We start from the raw sequence: 19,269 nt of genomic DNA, 5'->3' as shown, positions 1-19,269 counted from the left end.
ACTTAATTTTGTGCACTTCAAATATAGCTCTCTGTTCTAAGGGAATTAATACAAATCATTCTGATTCTGCATGTGCCTCTGAGCAGAAAAATATGTATACTACTAAATTAAGTGGTTACATAGCCTCCAAATATTTACTAACTCCAGATTATCCATCCATACTCTCAGCATTCTATAAATCCTTATATTGCATTTAACTGATTATTTGTATCTATTCCTTTTTCTCTGTAGAGATATCTTCCCCCACAATAACATTTACTGGCCAAGCCCAGTGCATTATTTTAGGCTATATCAGATGTTTAGAGGTTACCCACGGTGGTGGTGCTGCGGTAGCATTGTCGCCTCACAGTAAGAGGCTGTCCAGTTTGATTCTCAGCTAGAGCGTTTTCTGCGTGGAGACATGCGTGAATGGGCATACCTTCATTGAAGGTTGTGTGTCAGGCCTGGCAAGCCAATACATAAAATCAACTGCCAATCATTAGCAGACCGGAGTTCCACTGTGGCGACTCCTAACCGGGAAAAGCCAAAAGACACAAACAAACAATCAGATGTTTTGAGGCATGCTCAACATCACATTACTCAAAAAAGTTATGAATCACTCAAAAAATCCAGATGATTTCTCCACTGATACTGCTAGGTCTTTGTTATGTATATATAGCATTAACTTTAGTAAATATAGATTTTTGTAAAATGCATACAGTTTCTGTGTTAGGTAGAATTAATGTTATCAAAATCATGCTTCTTCTAATTATTTGTTTTCTTCTTCAGAATTTATATTTATTATCTCCACCCAAGTTGTTATAGCATAACAAAATAAAACAATGTTTGTCTGAATATTTATGGTGAGTCGACTCTCTGAGAATTCCTTTGATCTATTGCTTTTGCTAAGTCAGACCAAGATGAATAGCTATGCATGATGTTTTTGTTGTATATATGCTTGTGCCTTTCTTAATTTAATTCATTTTTCATATAATTATAGAATAATTTACAATAATATCAAATGTTCAATCAATGGTAAAGACAGATGTTTTTTATGATCTCTACGTAATAATGTACATTTGGATTTTTGTCAATTTTAAAATCTTATAAGAACTTTATTATAAAGTTTATCCAAAAGATTGTTTCCTTGGATTAACATAAAATGTATTGCTTTTTAACCCTATATTAATTGTTTTTTTCCTTAGGTAATTATTCTTAAAATGTCCATATGCATTCCCTTAGAGATTCAAGTATATGGTTGTGAATATGTTGTTTAAACTAATTATTTTTTACACAAATGATAAGAATATTGAAATGATTGGTAAAATCAAGTTTCTTTAGTCTATAAAAATTATAAAAGCTTTGAAGAAGTGTATGCTTTGCCTGGGAAATATAAATGGGAAAATGTATCTGTTATGTCTTTTTCTGTTTGTGATTTGAGAACTAATAGTACCAAGATTTTCATGTATCACAAGTCTGTTAGAGACACATCAGTTTAAGATAGATTCAATTTTAGGATTCAGTATTGACCTAATCCCCCGGGATTCATGAAGCTCAGCGTAAGGCTGGCGTTAGGCTTGCGCTGACCATGTGGTGTGAAGATGGCGCAGTAGTGCCAAATGCATATTAATGAAGGCACACTGCCACCACAGCCACATGCATAGGAAAGGAGCGCGAGTGCATAGGGTATGTCGAAGTGCCGCACGGAGGCATGGAAATGTCAGCTATCGACGTGCGACCTAAAATGCTTGCATATAACAATTTTCAAGCAATAGTAATCACATCTGTCAGTGTCCGTGGATACTGAAATGTATGCAAAGCATGCAAGACAGTTCCTGCGAACACAAAATGAAGAAGCAAACACAAATGCACGGTAGGGAATAACAGGTCCCTATCCCTCGAACAAATGACATTGAAAACCATGTGCCTGTAGACAAACGCAGTGTAGATAGTTATACCAAGTGGAAGTGAAACACATCATATGTTAGCACGCCGCCAATAGGTACGTCCAGCCCAATGGTCAGGGTCACCAGCTGACCCATATTGTGAGGGAGGGTACACAGCTGGGCAGATGTGTCCATAGCAAAAAACATGATGAATGTAAATATCTAGTGATTGTATGACCGACTTATATCCCACAATGCATGTTAATAGTCACATACAATAGGTATGTCTATATTTAACATACCATATGTGACAGGAAATAGAATAAGCATGTAAACAAAACAGAAGGAGCATATAAACTACTACAACAATAAGGCAACATGTAGGCTGAAAGGAACAGTATTATCCATAGCACTGACTGTGGGTACGTGTTGTCCAGTACAATTGGATATGTGCCCAGAGTATAACCCATCCTGGACATAGGAAAAGGTGGCATCCTACCAATGATTAGAAGAGTCGGCCAAAATATGCACATCTGTGGTCCAAGCTGAACTTGTCAGGATGTGTCACAGTTGAACGGGTATTACCCGGGTATATCATCCATGTCATGAAAGCTAAGTATGGGCGTGTACCTATGTGCGTGAGGTATAGCATGTGGAAGGTCAAACATGGCAGGGTAGTCCACACACCATACAGGTACCTGACATATGTAGGGTAAGCAATGTGTTACCTTGACCATGTCATGGGCCATCAACCAAAGCAGTGATGGATTAAGTGTCGGGAATATGTGTGTGTGGGGGATGGGTAATGGTATAATCCTCAAAGGCGAGACTGTGTCGTATGCAGAATAGGTGAACCAGAGGTGTATGAGGGAACAGCAGGTGAAGCAGAAAGAAATACAAAAACATGTATACACATCTGCAATACAACCAGACAGGCCATACTGTAGAACACAATCCCACAAACATATGAATATTAAAATGTGCGATACAAATGTACAGAAATGTCACCAGCACATACCCACAGATTGGTCCTGATGGAACTGGCCATATCAAATGCAACACACCTGGATGCATAATGGACTACCCAGCATCCCCTCCACAGCACACAACCCACCCCCATACCTGAACGTCCACCAAATCCAGCCATACCTCTCAACCTGGAAACATCAAAAATCTGGACAAGGCCCATGAAAAATAGGTACAAATCTGTATGCTGATTAACATAAAATTTGCATACATGATTACATAACCACACCCACTCCAACGGAATTATGGGATGCCAACTTTCAGACGCAAACTGAAGAACAAAACCAAAATATAACAGCAGAGTCCCTCTGCAACCATTCCAATGTCCCATTACCTGGCTATTTCACCCCATTCACCATAAACACTAATGTATGCATACTGCATACTGCTTTACTTCTACAATGATTATTTGGATTTTATCTTTTTTTACATTCTATAGCACAATGCACAAACACCAATAGCTAAACAAAACAATACGGTCTCACAATGAAAATCGACTTGGCATTAAAACTTCTCTGCCCTTGAAACTCACATCACATTCATTGAAACCGCATTGAAACCCACACCACATCCAAAGAAAATGCATCTGGCCAGTGGTGGCTAAAGACTGCCTTTGGGCTATTTTCAAATCAGAGCAGAGGCCCCTGGCTTGCACACAAAGCAAGAAACATACATGCGTTGTTAGATACACCTTCCTGACTTAATATATTCCTTGTATAGTACAGCACACTTATTGTTTAAACATTTTTCCAGTAGACAAGAAACAAAAATGCATGAACCAGTAATGACAAAACTGCTCTATTCAGTACATTTCCATCATAAAAATCTACTTCCACACACAATTGCATTTTAAATTTGTTTGAACATTTTTTCCAGTAGACAATGAAGCAAAATGCATGCACCAATAATGACAAACAGTCAGAACATTTCCATAACAGTCTACTTCCACACACAATTGCATTTTAAGTTTATTGTTTGAACAGTTTTCCAGCAGGCAATGAAGCAAAACGCATGCACCAATAATGACAAAACTGCCCTAGTCAGAACATTTCCATAACAGTCTACTTCTACATACAAAATATATATACATAAAAATATAGAGTCACTAAGTACTATGAAAGAAATTAAGCAGGTAAAGCAAGAATTAATGCACAAATACACAACTGAACTTCATGCAAGTTGTTGTACCTGGTGTAAAGGACTAATGTGTCTCCTCTTGAACAAGACTTACAGCTATATTTGTTCAGACTGACTAGCAAATTCGCAGTATATAACATGTTTAGCTAGATATAAGACAGTTGTCTTCATCAAGCAGGGAAAACTTCTCTAATTTTTTTTATCCAAGAATTTTTAACTCTTTCTTAAGACTGTATTAGAACCTGTATCACAGAATTTATCAGGTTTGGTGCCGGTCTTCTGGCACAAAATCAGTCTGTCCAAAGTGACCTTCTGCTATTAGTACCAGCTAATATTCAAAAGACTAAGCTGTCAATTAGCCACTGCCATTCCCATGAAATAATGGAGTGTGGAAGCACATATATTTGACTTACTGGATATGGTAGCTAGGGGCAGAGGCAGTAGGGGCAAACAAGTGTCAGACTGTGCTGTTTGTCTGCATGAGAACATACCTCTACATCTGATCATGTGGTGCATACAGCAGTAATGTAAGCCAGACTAAGGTAACAGGATGGAAAATGCGCTGAGTTAATCTGCAATGAAAGGATTCCTGGAAAGCCCATACAATGTCATGCTACATAAGCTTCACAGCCCTTGTACACCTCACTACCCACTCCATACTTGTCATCTTTCTTGTGGCTTAATGGAAATCGAAAGGCTATCCAGGCACTGATGTAACCAAGCTGTTCTTGGTTGCACTAAAACACATACTGAAGACCAGAAAAATGCCAAACAAAACAGAAAAAAAAATGTTCTGTTGTATCCTATTTCTAATTTGCCCTCTTTTTGCAGAATTAAGTCAGAAAGACATAACGATTACTCTAAGAGTACTGATTTATTATCTTTGCCCATTCTGTCAGTGTTTCCAACACTAAGCATTTTAAAAGTACACCGTACAATTATTTTGTCTTTTGGCAGAGTAAGTGCTATGCTACTGTATGTGATTAATTCCATCAGGGGCAACACATTCCACACAGCAGCTCATTTACTTGGAAGTTTCTGCTTCAAAAAGAAAACAGATTTTGCAGTGCTGGTCTCCATCCATCTGATGGTCAATATATGTATAAGAAGAGGATGAATGCCGCGTGTACGCAACTTGCAGATTTAAGTATTTTATTTTCTGATTTCTGTCCAAGCCAGGCTATCAGTCCATGACTATTACAAGCCTAGTTAATAACCAGAGTTCAGAATCAAAACCTGTACCTTGTATATATATATATATATATATATATATATATATATATATATATATATATATATATATATGAGGTAAATATTTAACCTTTAAGCTAGCCCCACTTTCACTATATACTATGGTATCTAAATCCTGGATTGTCATACACTTTGCCTGTATACAAAAGTTTATGTATTTCAAAATTATCCACACTAGTCTGCAAAACATACAAACGCATTATTGTTGAGAAGTTAAGATCCAGATTGTGCGGGTGTAAGTAACTTATGTATTGCAGCAGTAGCCAAAACTGACCATTTTAACATTACACATTCAAATCACTTCTGAACAAGCCATAACAAAGTACTTAACACATAGTAGTCAATGCTAAAATCAGATAAAACATGATACACTGCTCTTCGTAATACACAACGCTACATTAGCTACAACTTTGCACCTCTTTGGAATACACCGTTGTTTTAAACATGCTTACAACAACATGCTGCACCTTTACAGATAGCAAGGGTCAATCTTTAGCTCCCGAACTCTTCACCTAAACTCAACTTCGGCCTTAAAGCAACGCGTTGAGTGAAAGCATCATATAAACATTACTAATGACATTTTACCACCATAAATATGCAGAAGGTCCCTCCCGTTGCATTTCCAAAAGAATTGCCACCACCAGTTGACCTAAGGCCACTCCTAAGTTATGCTGTTTCATATAACTTTTAGACGTTTCTGATTCAATATAAATATTTTAAGAAAACGTGGGAAATATTTTGTCATAAAATCTCAAGACATTAGCATTTTTATTAGTGTCCTCCAACCCTACTCTTACCCCCGCAGGTCGCAAGTTAACTGCCAAAATACGGATGGTATCTATATATCACTGTAATATATTACACACACACACACGCAAACAAACACACACACACGCAAACAAACACACACGCAAACAAACACACACGCAAACAAACACACACACTGCAGTTCCTGGCTTACATAAAGTTTGTTCCCCATCCCTGCTGGCATGTTACCTTAAAGAAGTTCGTTCCAGGCTTACGTAAAGCTTCCCACTAGGACCGGTAAAGCTGCTTTCTGTGTGGCTCCGCATTCGGACAGTCGGACCTTTAAAGCTGCTTTTTTTGAGGCTCCAATCCATTCCCAGCTCACATAAGCTGCTACTTCCCGCTCGCATTTTTGATGGGTCATTTGCTGCAGCTGCATAATTTGTTGCCAGCCGGCAAAGCTTCTTCCAGCTCAATTCCGACTGGCTGGACGGCCTGACGGTGCTGACGTCATCACGCACGTGGTGACGTCAGCACCAACAGCGCGAAAATTTAAAAACATTCAAAAACAAAAGGGAAAAAATCGGAAATGAAGGGGTGCCACTCGGGAATCGTGACACCCCTTCATATGGACCCCGAAACTCGGTAAAAACCGAGTAAATCGGTATGGTTGAGAGGTCTGAATCCAGCCATACTTGGCCTACTAGTTTAGCGCAGCCACATCTACACATAGTGACCACTACGCATATGTAGTAGGTAGTGTCACCCTAGGCAGTTTCAGGATTGCAAACTATGTATCCCTTGCATGTAAAACTCCCAGCACATTTTCATAACAACAGAAGAATGGTCAGTATCAGTCTTGTTATTATCGGACTTGTTACATTTTTGGATATCCCTCATGGGATAAGTAACCTGTGTAAACATTAGAATGGGTATCAAGACACAATGTCCAGTCCTGTAGACATCTGGACACAAGTTAGAATGTGCAGTAGTGGTGCACAAGACTGTCCAGCCCTAGATGGTCATGCAGAACCTACTACCCAGGATCAAACACCTGCCTGTGACGCACGTGTCCCGACACGAATAAGCGAGAGAATATATTGCACACATTCGCATAGTGGCACATGGTATAAGGGTGATGAAGGCACTGACATAAACAGGATACCCCCTGATCCACTGTGTGAGGGACAATTAATGTGTGTGTAGGTGTGACCTGACCAACAACGATACAATGCCAAATGTCATGTGATTGTAGGAAATAACTATGTACCATACTGCATGTAACAGTTGCCTAAAATGGTCATGTCAGGATAGAATAAACATAATTCATACAAGAAACAGGCAAACAACAAAAGTGCTAAAGGTATAGGCTCACAGCTAGGAAACTAATGAATGTTCTAAACCTGCACTAACCGTGGCTATGTGTTGGCCTAAACAATCTGGTGTCCCCAGTAGGGTTACCATCTGTCCAACTTTGCGAGGGACAGTCCCTCTTTGGGCAGTTGTGTCCTGACAAAAAATATTAAAAATGGCAAATGTCCTGAGATTGTAGGACATAATTATGCCCCATATGGTATGTAATAGTTGCATCAAATAATTATTTCTGTAACTAAAATACCTAAATGTTACAAGAAACAGAATAAGCAACTAAACTGCTACAAGAATAAGCTTTTATTTAGGCACATAAGTAAAGTTCTATCCTTTGTACTGACCGTGGGTATGTGTCAGCCTGTAAAACCTGATGTGTGTTCCGAAAATGTCCCATCTTGGCCATTTGAAAAGGTGGCAACCCTAGTCCCCAGAATATATCCCAAACTGTACATATGACAATGTCAACGCTACCAATGGTCAGAGCATTCGCACAATAACTGGCCAGCCTCTTAACCACTCACAAAGCCAGTGACCTTTGGAGGAAAGGTGTTGAATGAGAATGACTACTTACAACAACGAAGAGTAATAGATGCATTTAACTGCAGAAAATTAGTAGTATTACGAATCTGTCAACACGTTCCAAGTTAATAGTACTAATATGGTAGAAGTGTCCGAGATTGTCCCTGAGTTGTCATAGCCTTGTCCTTGTCACTGTAGAAATGAGTCCCAGAGTATCACAGAGGACCGTACACATAAGTACACCAACCAACTGTCACATCTGTTGACAGGACTATTGCATACCTGTAGTGAATTTATAACTGATGTCCAGAGTAATATTCATTGTATCTATAAATGAATGAAATAGTCAAATGGGAAGGGAAACACGTGGCCATAACATCGTTGAAGTGCTACGTCAACATTGTAAACAGACGGAATGTAGTACATGTTGCGACCACCTAAACTTGTAACCCGCAAATCGTTCGTAATCCATAACACCAGGAAAGGCACGTATGTGCAAATATGAATGGATGGTGAGCCTGTTAATACAAGAGGTGGTACAAAATGTGTGTAGGGTCCCAATGCTCATGAGAGGGCAATGTGTAAAGGTGTGTCATGGCTGCGATATCAGGTGTATAATGGCTGTTATGCGTGGAAACTCAACACAGGTGTGCTGGAGAAACTATGGATATGCGATTATGGACACAGGAGTGCTAGGGTATGTTGTGCCAGGTGCAATGGAGTGGCCCATGGAGGTCAGCTAGTACATAGGTGCGATTCCCAGATAGAGCGTTGTTTGCATGGAGACATGCGTGAATGGGCGTATCGTTGTCGGACGTTGTGCTTCAGGGCTGGCAGCCCGGCATGTAAAACCTATACGCCACCCATGAGCAGAACGGAGTTCTGCTGTGACAACCCCCAAACCGGGAAAAGCAGAAAGACACAACTACATGAAGACATCAGTATGTTGACGTACAATCACAGTAACACAAACACTCATTCTATCAACAGTAATAATATGAATATGCACAGAAACAAACACAATAGCAGGAATAATAGCAGGAATAATAGGCTGCGCATATGAGTAATAGGTCGAATAACAGTGTATCACATCCCAGTTAGCAGCGGCACCCCAGACATGAAAAACATGCGACATCTGTCCGCTGTATAACGTGCAATATACTGATCACAAATTCACTGGAGTGAAGTGTCGGTGTCATAATGACTAAGGCAATAGTATGCTGTTGAAGCAGAGATAAAATCCAGTACGTATGTGTAAGTGTCCATGTCTGGGAAATGTATAGGTTAACGGACACACAGATGTATATATAGATAAAAATGTATATATATATATATATATATATATATATATATATAAATTTATATACACATCTATATTTATACAGATATACATATACACACAAGGATATACTATGGATATATATAGATAGATAGATAGATATACACAAACAACAGGTATTGAAATATACAAATACACACAAAACAAAATATATATGTCATTGTAGATATACACATATACGTAAATAGGTTACTTCACAGCAATTAGGGGTAACATATTTACAGGCTGGGCATATGTGACTGGGAGGTCCAATAAATAAATGTTGTACCCCCCCCACACCGCCCAGCTAGGCCGGTTAGAGATACAGACAGGCAATACAGATCAATACACTACCGCTGTCCAAAACACCGGTAGGAAAGTACCAGTGGGAGAGATCAGTAAGGTCTACACTTTAAACATGGATAACGGTGTCCCTTGCGGGACCCAAAAAATTCAGGGTACATGTGAACCTGCTGACATTGATACGAGCAGGATGTAGGTGTAAATGGAACAGTAGGTTGTGCAAGTGTGATAATACATGGGTTGACAAAACGTATGACATGTATCCCAAGATGGGGAGAGTGGGCAATGTGTAGAGGTGTGCTCATACCCCAGCTGCGCTCGCAGTAAGTATTTGTCATGACTGCTGTAGAGGGGTGCCAGGTAGGTGGACCATGGGTATGCAATAATGGGCTTAAGTGTGCAGGTGCTGGTTGGCAGAGATGTAGTAGACCCGCCCAGTGGAAGTCATTAATATTCCTATGTGGGCATAGCATACGGTTACACCTCCCAAACCTGAACAGCACATCTACCGGATAGTCTGTAAACCATGGGGGGAATACATAGAGACCAAATCAGTGCCGTGTACCCGATTAGCATAAATATACATAGTTATATATCAGAATGTAACAAAGTCCATCTAAACACTTCCCGAACTAGTGATATTAGGTAGACAGGTGGCGGAATACAGGTAATAAGCAGCAGAAATCAAGGAACAGAACTCCCAAAAATGGCTGATACAGATCCCCTGGACTCGAGCAGTGAGAAAAAACCAAGCGTAGACCACGGTCTTCCTTCATAACACAGGTTTAATGTAAAAACGCCAGCAACAAGATACAGAGCTGATTGCAATGGTTAAGCGCTTTCATCTGCAGTACCAGATTTCATCAGAACCATTTGCTTCCACATTCCGTTTCCTTTTAAATCAATTTTGGCGCCAAAATAAAAATAAAAATTCCATTTCTTACAATAATGTTAAAAACATATATATAACAATAAATTGTACATATAAACAACTATATTTAATTATATATATATATTCAAAAATTCAAAAATTCAACATTAATTTAATAAAACTCATACGAAACTTTTAACATAAAAAACTAAATCTATTCTACTAATACTAAATAATAAATGTTTGATGAGTTTGGTTATACCTATATGAAGGCACTTATTAAATGTAATGAGGAAAAAATCAATGTTTTATTACAGGAGGTAGAACTATTGAATGAATCCATTATACAAGATGTGAACTTTGTAGAGTGGTATGATTTGTATTCTAAACAATTCAACAATGCAAAAAGTAAGGTGCATAATGTATACAATAGAAAAATGAATAAAATTGAACGTGACTTAGAAATGTTCAGGATAGGTAGAGCATATATTTGGCCCCAATATGAACATGATGGGGAGGGAGAATTTGAATTAGTACATACTAAAGGAAGAAGGAGGAAGTATAGGATGAATGAAGATGAAAATTTTCAAGGGGGGCGATACTACCCGGCACCCAAGAGATGGCAAAGGAGGTATCAATAAAAAACAATGCCAGATTAACTGATGATGTATTAAGTGGAAATGATGCCATATATTCAATCTTTTCTCCACTTAAATTATGTAAGGACTATAATAATCATAGTGAGAAGGAAAAAGTACATGGTTCCTTTACATCTCGGTCTGTGGAGAGTTTGGTGAGGTATCCTAGTATACACAGTTTTGAAGGGTTTAAAGTATACAATTATACACAAGTTCATGTTACGGACGAAATTATAACACTGTTTAGTAAGGGGATGAAATTCATTCCCACTGTGCATTTTGACATTTTTGATGCTATTAAGGAAGTTAAACTGTTTTGTAGAAGATTAAATCTAGCTGTACAGTTTAATGATGACACAAAAAAGGGAAATGGTAATATTAATAGCAAGAAATTAGTTAAGAAAAGCACATATATCCCTGTCATGAATACACAAATTGCATTGTATGAGAAAATGGTATGCAAGGATTTATATACTTTATATAGAGATATAAAAACTAATAGGGTTGATTCATCTGCTCCTGTTGACAATTTAAAAAAGGAAGAAAGAAAATGTTTGGAAAATCTTATAATGAATGATGAGATCAGAATAATGAAGCCCGACAAGGGTGGAGGGATTGTGATATTTGATAGCCAGGCATACCAAAATGAAATACATAAAATCTTATATGAAGCAGGTAACTATGAACAGGTATCCCTGAATCAAATTAACATAGGACATAGAAGGATTGACCTAGTAATTGAGGAGTATTTACTAGATAATAGAATAACTAGTGAACTATATGAGTTTCTAAGAAATGAATTTCCTATATTGTCCCACATCATAGGGATACCAAAGATACATAAAAATTTGGAACATCCGCCCTTTAGGTCAATAATATCAGGTTCAAAATCTAAAACTTTCAAGTTAGGGGTAGCAATTGATCATTGGATGAAACATATATATACTAAAGTGAATCACATAGTGAAAGATTCATGGGACTTTTTGAGTAAATTAACCATGGAAGTTTGGGAAGAGAATTTGGTTTTCCTTACAGTAGATGTACAAGACTTGTTTTCCAGTATACCTGCGAATATGGGACTGGAATATTTTTATAATATTATGACCAAATATTCAGGTTGTAGTTGGGATAGAATAAATTTAATTATGGATATGATGGGACTTGTTCTCGACCATAATTATATCTTCCACTCAGGGGAATACTTCAAACAAGTTCATGGAGTAGCTATGGGGCTGTCAGTTTGATTCTCAGCTAGAGCGTTTTCTGCGTGGAGACATGCGTGAATGGGCTAAATATAGATTTTGTAAAATGCATACAGTTTCTGTGTTAGGTAGAATTAATGTTATAGAATTTATATTTATTATCTCCACCCAAGTTGTTATAGCATAACAAAATAAAACAATGTTTGTCTGAATATTTATGGTGAGTCGACTCTCTGAGAATTCCTTTGATCTACTGCTTTTGCTAAGTCAGACCAAGATGGATAGCTATGCATGATGTTTTTGTTGTATATATACTTGTGCCTTTCTTAATTTAATTCATTTTTCATATAATTATAGAATAATTTACAATAATATCAAATGTTCAATCAATGGTAAAGACAGATGTTTTATATGATCTCTACGTAATAATTTACATTTGGACTTTTGTCAATTTTAAAATCTTATAAGAACTTTATTATAAAGTTTATCCAAAAGATTAAGTTGTAATTATTCTTAAAATGTCCATATGATATGGTTGTGAATATGTTGTTTAAAGTAATTCTTTTTTATACAAATGATAAGAATATTGAAATGATTGGTAAAATCAAGTTTCTTTAAAAATTATAAAAGCTTTTTTCTGTTTGTGATTTGAGAACTAATAGTACCAAGATTTTCATGTATCACAAGTCTGTTAGAGACACATCAGTTTAAGATAGATTCAATTTTAGGATTCAGTATTCACCTAATCTGACCATGTGGTAGTGCCAAATGCATATTAATGAAGGCACACTGCCTAATCACATCTAAAGCATGCAAGACAGTTCCTGAACACAAAATGAAAATGACATTGAAAACCATGTGCCTGTAGACAAATGCAGTGTAGATAGTTATACCAAGTGACACATCATATGTTAAAAACATGATGAATGTAACTATCTAGTGACTGTATGACTTATATCCCACAATGCATGTTAATAGTCACATACAATAGGTATGTCTATATTTAACATACCATATGTGACAGGAAATAGAATAAGCATGTAAACAAAACAGAAGCATCCTACCAATGATTGTATATCATCCATGTCATGAAAGCTAAGTATTGTACCTATCGTGAGGTATAGCATGTGGAAGGTCAAACATGTAATGGTATAATCCTCAAAGTCATATGCAGAATAGGTGAACCGGAGGTGTATGGTGTCACCCTAGGCAGTTCAGGATTGCAAACTATGTATCCCTTGCATGTAAAACTCCCAGCACATTTTCATAACAACAGAAGAATGGTCGGTATCAGTCTTGTTATTATCGGACTTGTTAAATTTTTGGATATCCCTTATGGGATAAGTAACCTGTGTAAATATTAGAATGGGTATCAAGACACAATGTCCAGTCCTGTAGACATCTGGACACAAGTTGGAATGTGCAGTAGTGGTGCACAAGACTGTCCAGCCCTAGATGGTCATGCAGAACCTGAATAAGCGAGAGAATATATTGCACACATTCACATAGTGGCACATGGTATAAGGATGATGAAGGCACTGACATAAACAGGATAGCCCCTGATCCACTGTGTGAGGGACAATTAATGTGTGTGTAGGTGTGACCTGACCAACAATGATACAATGCCAAATGTCCTGTGATTGTAGGAAATAACTATGTACCATACTGCATGTAACAGTTGCCTAAAATGGTCATGTCAGGATAGAATAAACATAATTCATACAAGAAACAGGCAAACAACAAAAGTGCTAAAGGTATAGGCTCACAGCTAGGAAACTAATGAATGTTCTAAACCTGCACTAACCGTGGCTATATGTTGGCCTAAACAATCTGGTGTCCTCAGTAGGGTTACCATCTGTCCAACTGAGGACAGTCCCTCTTTGGGCAGTTGTGTCCTGACAAAAAATATTAAAAATGGCAAATGTCCTGAGATTGTAGGACATAATTATGCCCCATATGTTATGTAATAGTTGCATAAAATAATTATTTCTGTAACTAAAATACCTAAATGTAACAAGAAACAGAATAAGCAACTAAACCGCTACAAGAATAAGCTTTTATTTAGGCACATAAGTAAAGTTCTATCCTTTGTACTGACCGTGGGTATGTGTCGGCCTGTAAAATCTGATGTGTGTTCCGAAAATGTCCCATCTTGGCCATTTGAAAAGGTGGCAACCCTAGTCCCCAGAATATATCCCAAACTGTACATATGACAATGTCAATGCTACCAGTGGTCAGAGCATTCACACAATAACTGGCCAGCCTCTTAAACACTCACAAAGCCAGTGACCTTTGGAGGAAAGGTGTTGAATGAGAATGACTACTTACAACAACGAAGAGTAATAGATGCATTTAACTGCAGAAAATTAGTAGTATTATGAATCTGTCAACACGTTCCAAGTTAATAGTACTAATATGGTAGAAGTGTCCGAGATTGTCCCTGAGTTGTCATAGCCTTGTCCTTGTCACTGTAGAAATGAGTCCCAGAGTATCACAGAGGACCGTACACATAAGTACACCAACCAACTGTCACATCTGTTGACAGGACTATTTCATACCTGTAGTGAATTTATAACTGATGTCCAGAATAATATTCATTGTATCTATAAATGAATGAAATAGTCAAATGGGAAGGGAAACACGTGGCCATAACATCGTTGAAGTACTACGTCAACATTGTAAACAGACGGAATGTAGTACATGTTGCAACCACCTAAACTTGTAACCCACAAATCGTTCGTAATCCATAACACCAGGAAAGGCATGTATGTGCAAATATGAATGGATGGTAAGCCTGTTAATACAAGAGGTGGTACAAAATGTGTGTAGGACCCCAATGCTCTGGCGAGGGCGATGTGTAAAGGTGTGTCATGGCTGCGATATCAGGTGTATAATGGCTGTTATGCGTGGAAACTCAACACAGGTGTGCTGGAGAAACTATGGATATGCGATTATGGACACAGGAGTGCTAGGGTATGTTGCGCCAGGTGCAATGGAGTGGCCCGTGGAGGTCAGCTAGTACATAGGTGCGATTACCAGATAGAGTGTCGTTTGCATGGAGACATGCGTGAATGGATATCGTAAACCTATACACCACCCATGGAAAAGCAGAAAGAATCACAGTAACACAAACACTCATTCTATCAACAGTAATAATATGAATGTGCACAGAAACAAACACAATAGCAGGAATAATAGCAGGAATAATAGGCTAATAACAGTGTATCACATCCCAGTTAGCAGCGGCACCCCAGACATGAAAAGCGTCGACATCTGTCCGCTGTATATGCAATATACTGATCACAAGTTCACTGGAGTGAAGTTATTAGTTGTCATAATGACTAAGGCAATAGTATGCTGTTGAAGCAGAGATAAAATCGAATGCATTATGTGTAAGTGTCCATGTCTGGGAAATGTATGGGTTAACGGACACACAGATGTATATATAGATAAAAATATATATATATATATATATATATATATATATATATATATATATATATATATATATATATATATACACATCTATATTTATACAGATATACATATACACACAAGGATATACTATGGATATATATAGATAGATAGATATACACAAACAACAGGTATTGAAATATACACATACACACAAAACAAAATATATATGTCATTGTAGATATACACATATACATAAATAGGTTATTTCACAGCAATTAGGGGTAACATATTTACAGGCCGGGCATATGTGACTGGGAGGTCCAATAAATAAATGTTGTACCCCCCCCCCCACACCGCCCAGCTAGGCCGGTCAAAGATACAGACAGGCAATACAGATCAATACACTACCGCTGTCCAAAACACCGGAAGGGAAGTACCAGTGGGAGAGATCTGTAAGGTCTACACTTTAAACATGGATAATGGTGTCCCTGGTGGGACCCAAAAAATTCAGGGTACATGTGAACCTGCTGACATTGATATGAGCAGGATGTAGGTGTAGATGGAACAGTAGGTTGTGCAAGTGTGATAATACATGGGTTGACAAAATGTATGACATGTGTCCCAAGATGGGGAGAGTGGGCAAAGTGTAGAGGTGTGCTCATACCCCAGCTGCGCTCGCAGTAAGTATTTGTCATGACTGCTGTAGAGGGGTGCCAGGTAGGTGGACCATGGGTATGCAATAATGGGCTTAAGTGTGCAGGTGCTGGTTGGCAGAGATGTAGTAGACCCTCCCAGTGGAAGTCATTAATATTCCTATGTTACACCTCCCAAACCTGAACAGCACATCTACCGGATAGTCTGTAAACCATGGGGGGAATACATAGAGACCAAATCAGTGCCGTGTACCCGATTAGCATGGATGTCCATAGTTATATATCAGAATGTAACAAAGTCCAACTAAACACTTCCCGAACTAGTAATATTAGGTAGACAGGTGGCGGAATACAGGTAATGACAGATGACAACATGTATGAGTCATAAACAGCATGTACCTTGACAAATGTGAAAGAATACATATGCTCTGTGACTGTAAATGTGTCTGGTTAATAGAACCAATCATGTAAATGTGTCCCACAGGTTTTTATGCATTGTTCCTGATACAGTGTTCATTCACACCCATTGGTATGTGAGTTCTGCTAGTGACAGAAAGTGCATAATTTGCTGATCACATTAGGTAGATGATAGCATAATAGATGAGGTTCAACACCCGTACGCCTTTGAGGGACACACCCGTCTGGGCAGTTGTGTCCTGCAAAATGACAGTTATGGCACATGGCCTGTGAGTTCGGGAAAGGAGGCTATATAGTGTTTTTAGTGGTGCCAGAAATGAATTTGTTGTATCAGAAACAGCTACATGTAATAGGAAACAGTATTGTCAATTATAATGCTACATGAATATCCTTAACGTATGCAAACCATGGAAGTCGTCAGTTTACTACTGGCTGTGGGTATGTGTTGCCTAGACACATGTGATACCTCTACATATAGGACCTATAGGGCCGGCACCATTCTGAATGACCAAAGTGGAACCTGCTCTGTACAAATGTCAGACATACCAGGGCAGAACATACCTACAGCCATGCATAGTACAGAAATATACATATCGGCACAAATCAAAGCGTAGTCTAGCAGCAGTAAAGTTGCTTATGCTACTACATATAACATATCAACGTGTCAGGTATAGAAGACCTGTAATAAGCAACCAGTACAGACATGTACAACATGTGAATGTCCCCTAATCTGCACAGTTGCAATGGCTAGAGTATTGTCCATACCTCTCAACTGTCCCTGATTTTCAGGTACATCCCTGAGTTTGACTGAAAGTTTAACTGTCCCTCTTAATCCCTCCTAAAATTAGTGACTTTTGAAGGAAAGGTGGCGAATTACACTTAATGACTAATGACAATAAGTAAGAGTTATAAACTTCTTTTACTTTAGAAAATGTGTATTAATTCATATGCTCTGATTCTGTCAATGTTTCAAGTTAATAGCACTACTTTTGTAAAAGTGTCCCTGAGTGTCCCTGATTTTTTCTTGACCTGTCCCTGATTCTGTAGAAATGTGTCCCCGATTGGTGGAGAGGTCTGGTATTGTCACATGAGATATGCCTAATGAGGGACTGTCCCATGCAAAGTGGGAAAGGTGTCACTCTTACAGTCTCCCTTCGTGCAATCTGAAAGGTGGAAAACGTACAGTAGGTATGCGGTAGCATGACTCGGTGGACAGCTGCATTAACAAAATCATATTCATATGTCAGCATTGCAGAGTATCAGTTCCCATGTATCAGGCAGATGAGAGCAGATCATATGAGGAACACTCATATAATATGATTAAGTCACTGGACAGGCCGCTGAGTCTGTACAGTCGAACGCCTGCCGTTGCCAAATGGTTACACATACCCGATACTGTAGTCATGCAGTCCGATGTAATACGCATCACAAGGGATCATACACACCCAGCGTAAGTGACAAATGTAAGCAAAAATGTCAGTGAGCGAGCAGCTGTAAGCGTGTTTGTCTACCAGTATACCAGTAGTGCACTGTCAAAGAAATGTGGAGTCTAAACGGGTATAAGGTGCTATGACCAGAGGTCAGCAGTGCTTAACATTGTGCAAACCCATGCACAACTGCTCTCACCTGCTGGAATGTGCCTTACCCAGTCCGTATCCAAAGAAGTTGGTCTGTCCGCAAACAAAGAACTGCCCTATTCACATGTTGGTAGTAGTACCCTGCGCACATAGCTCATGTGAATTAACAATAGACCACGGCATATCTACAGACAATAGACCACACACACCATACAGCGCAGTCATCCAACAATATAGCAATGTACTGGCAGATATGTCAGGACCACTGGTGTATGCATGCCTGGACGTCCTATGTTTCAGTGTGTGAGCATGCCCAGTATGACTGTTACATATGTTGTCGACCGACATTACCGTCATACCGTCATGTTTGTGAGCATGCCAAGTATGGTGAACTGTATTGCATGTGTCACATGTCCAGACAGTAGGTACTGTGTTGCTGACCCCTCCGTTCTACACAGACAGATGTCATGCTGTGTCTGCAGGGTAGCTAATGGTCATGGGGCATTGAAAGTTGCTACATGTCTGCATAGCGTGTCAGGACATTCAACCACAACCACAGTCCTACATAGCACTGTGGATGGTGCACATGACTCTCACATGTGTAAGTTTGATGGGGGCACAGCTGACAGTTGTACACATCTGCCGCTACTGTACTGGTATGCCAGGTACTCCATGTCAGTGTGTGGACCTACCTAAATTGCTGGTAGGAGGGATACCAGTGTATGTCAGTTCCCAGCTTTAAATACCAGCACAATGGTGTTGGACGTTCTAGCTTACACAACCTACATCAAATTGCCTGGCCTGCTGTAGTCTGTGTGTGTCTTAGGGGGTTGGAGTCATTCATTGGGCATATCCATAGGTCATTGTATATCATTTGTCTGTATTGGTCCACATCTGTCCAGCTGCATGGAATGTGTGTGGGCTGTACGGACACACATGATGGTTAGCCCATAATCT

Source organism: Protopterus annectens, chromosome 3.part1 (assembly GCF_019279795.1).
Source record: "Protopterus annectens isolate FY-2018-M chromosome 3.part1, PAN1.0, whole genome shotgun sequence".
NCBI classification, from domain to species: Eukaryota; Metazoa; Chordata; order Ceratodontiformes; family Protopteridae; genus Protopterus; species Protopterus annectens.
Note: the sequence above shows the minus strand (reverse complement) of the source record.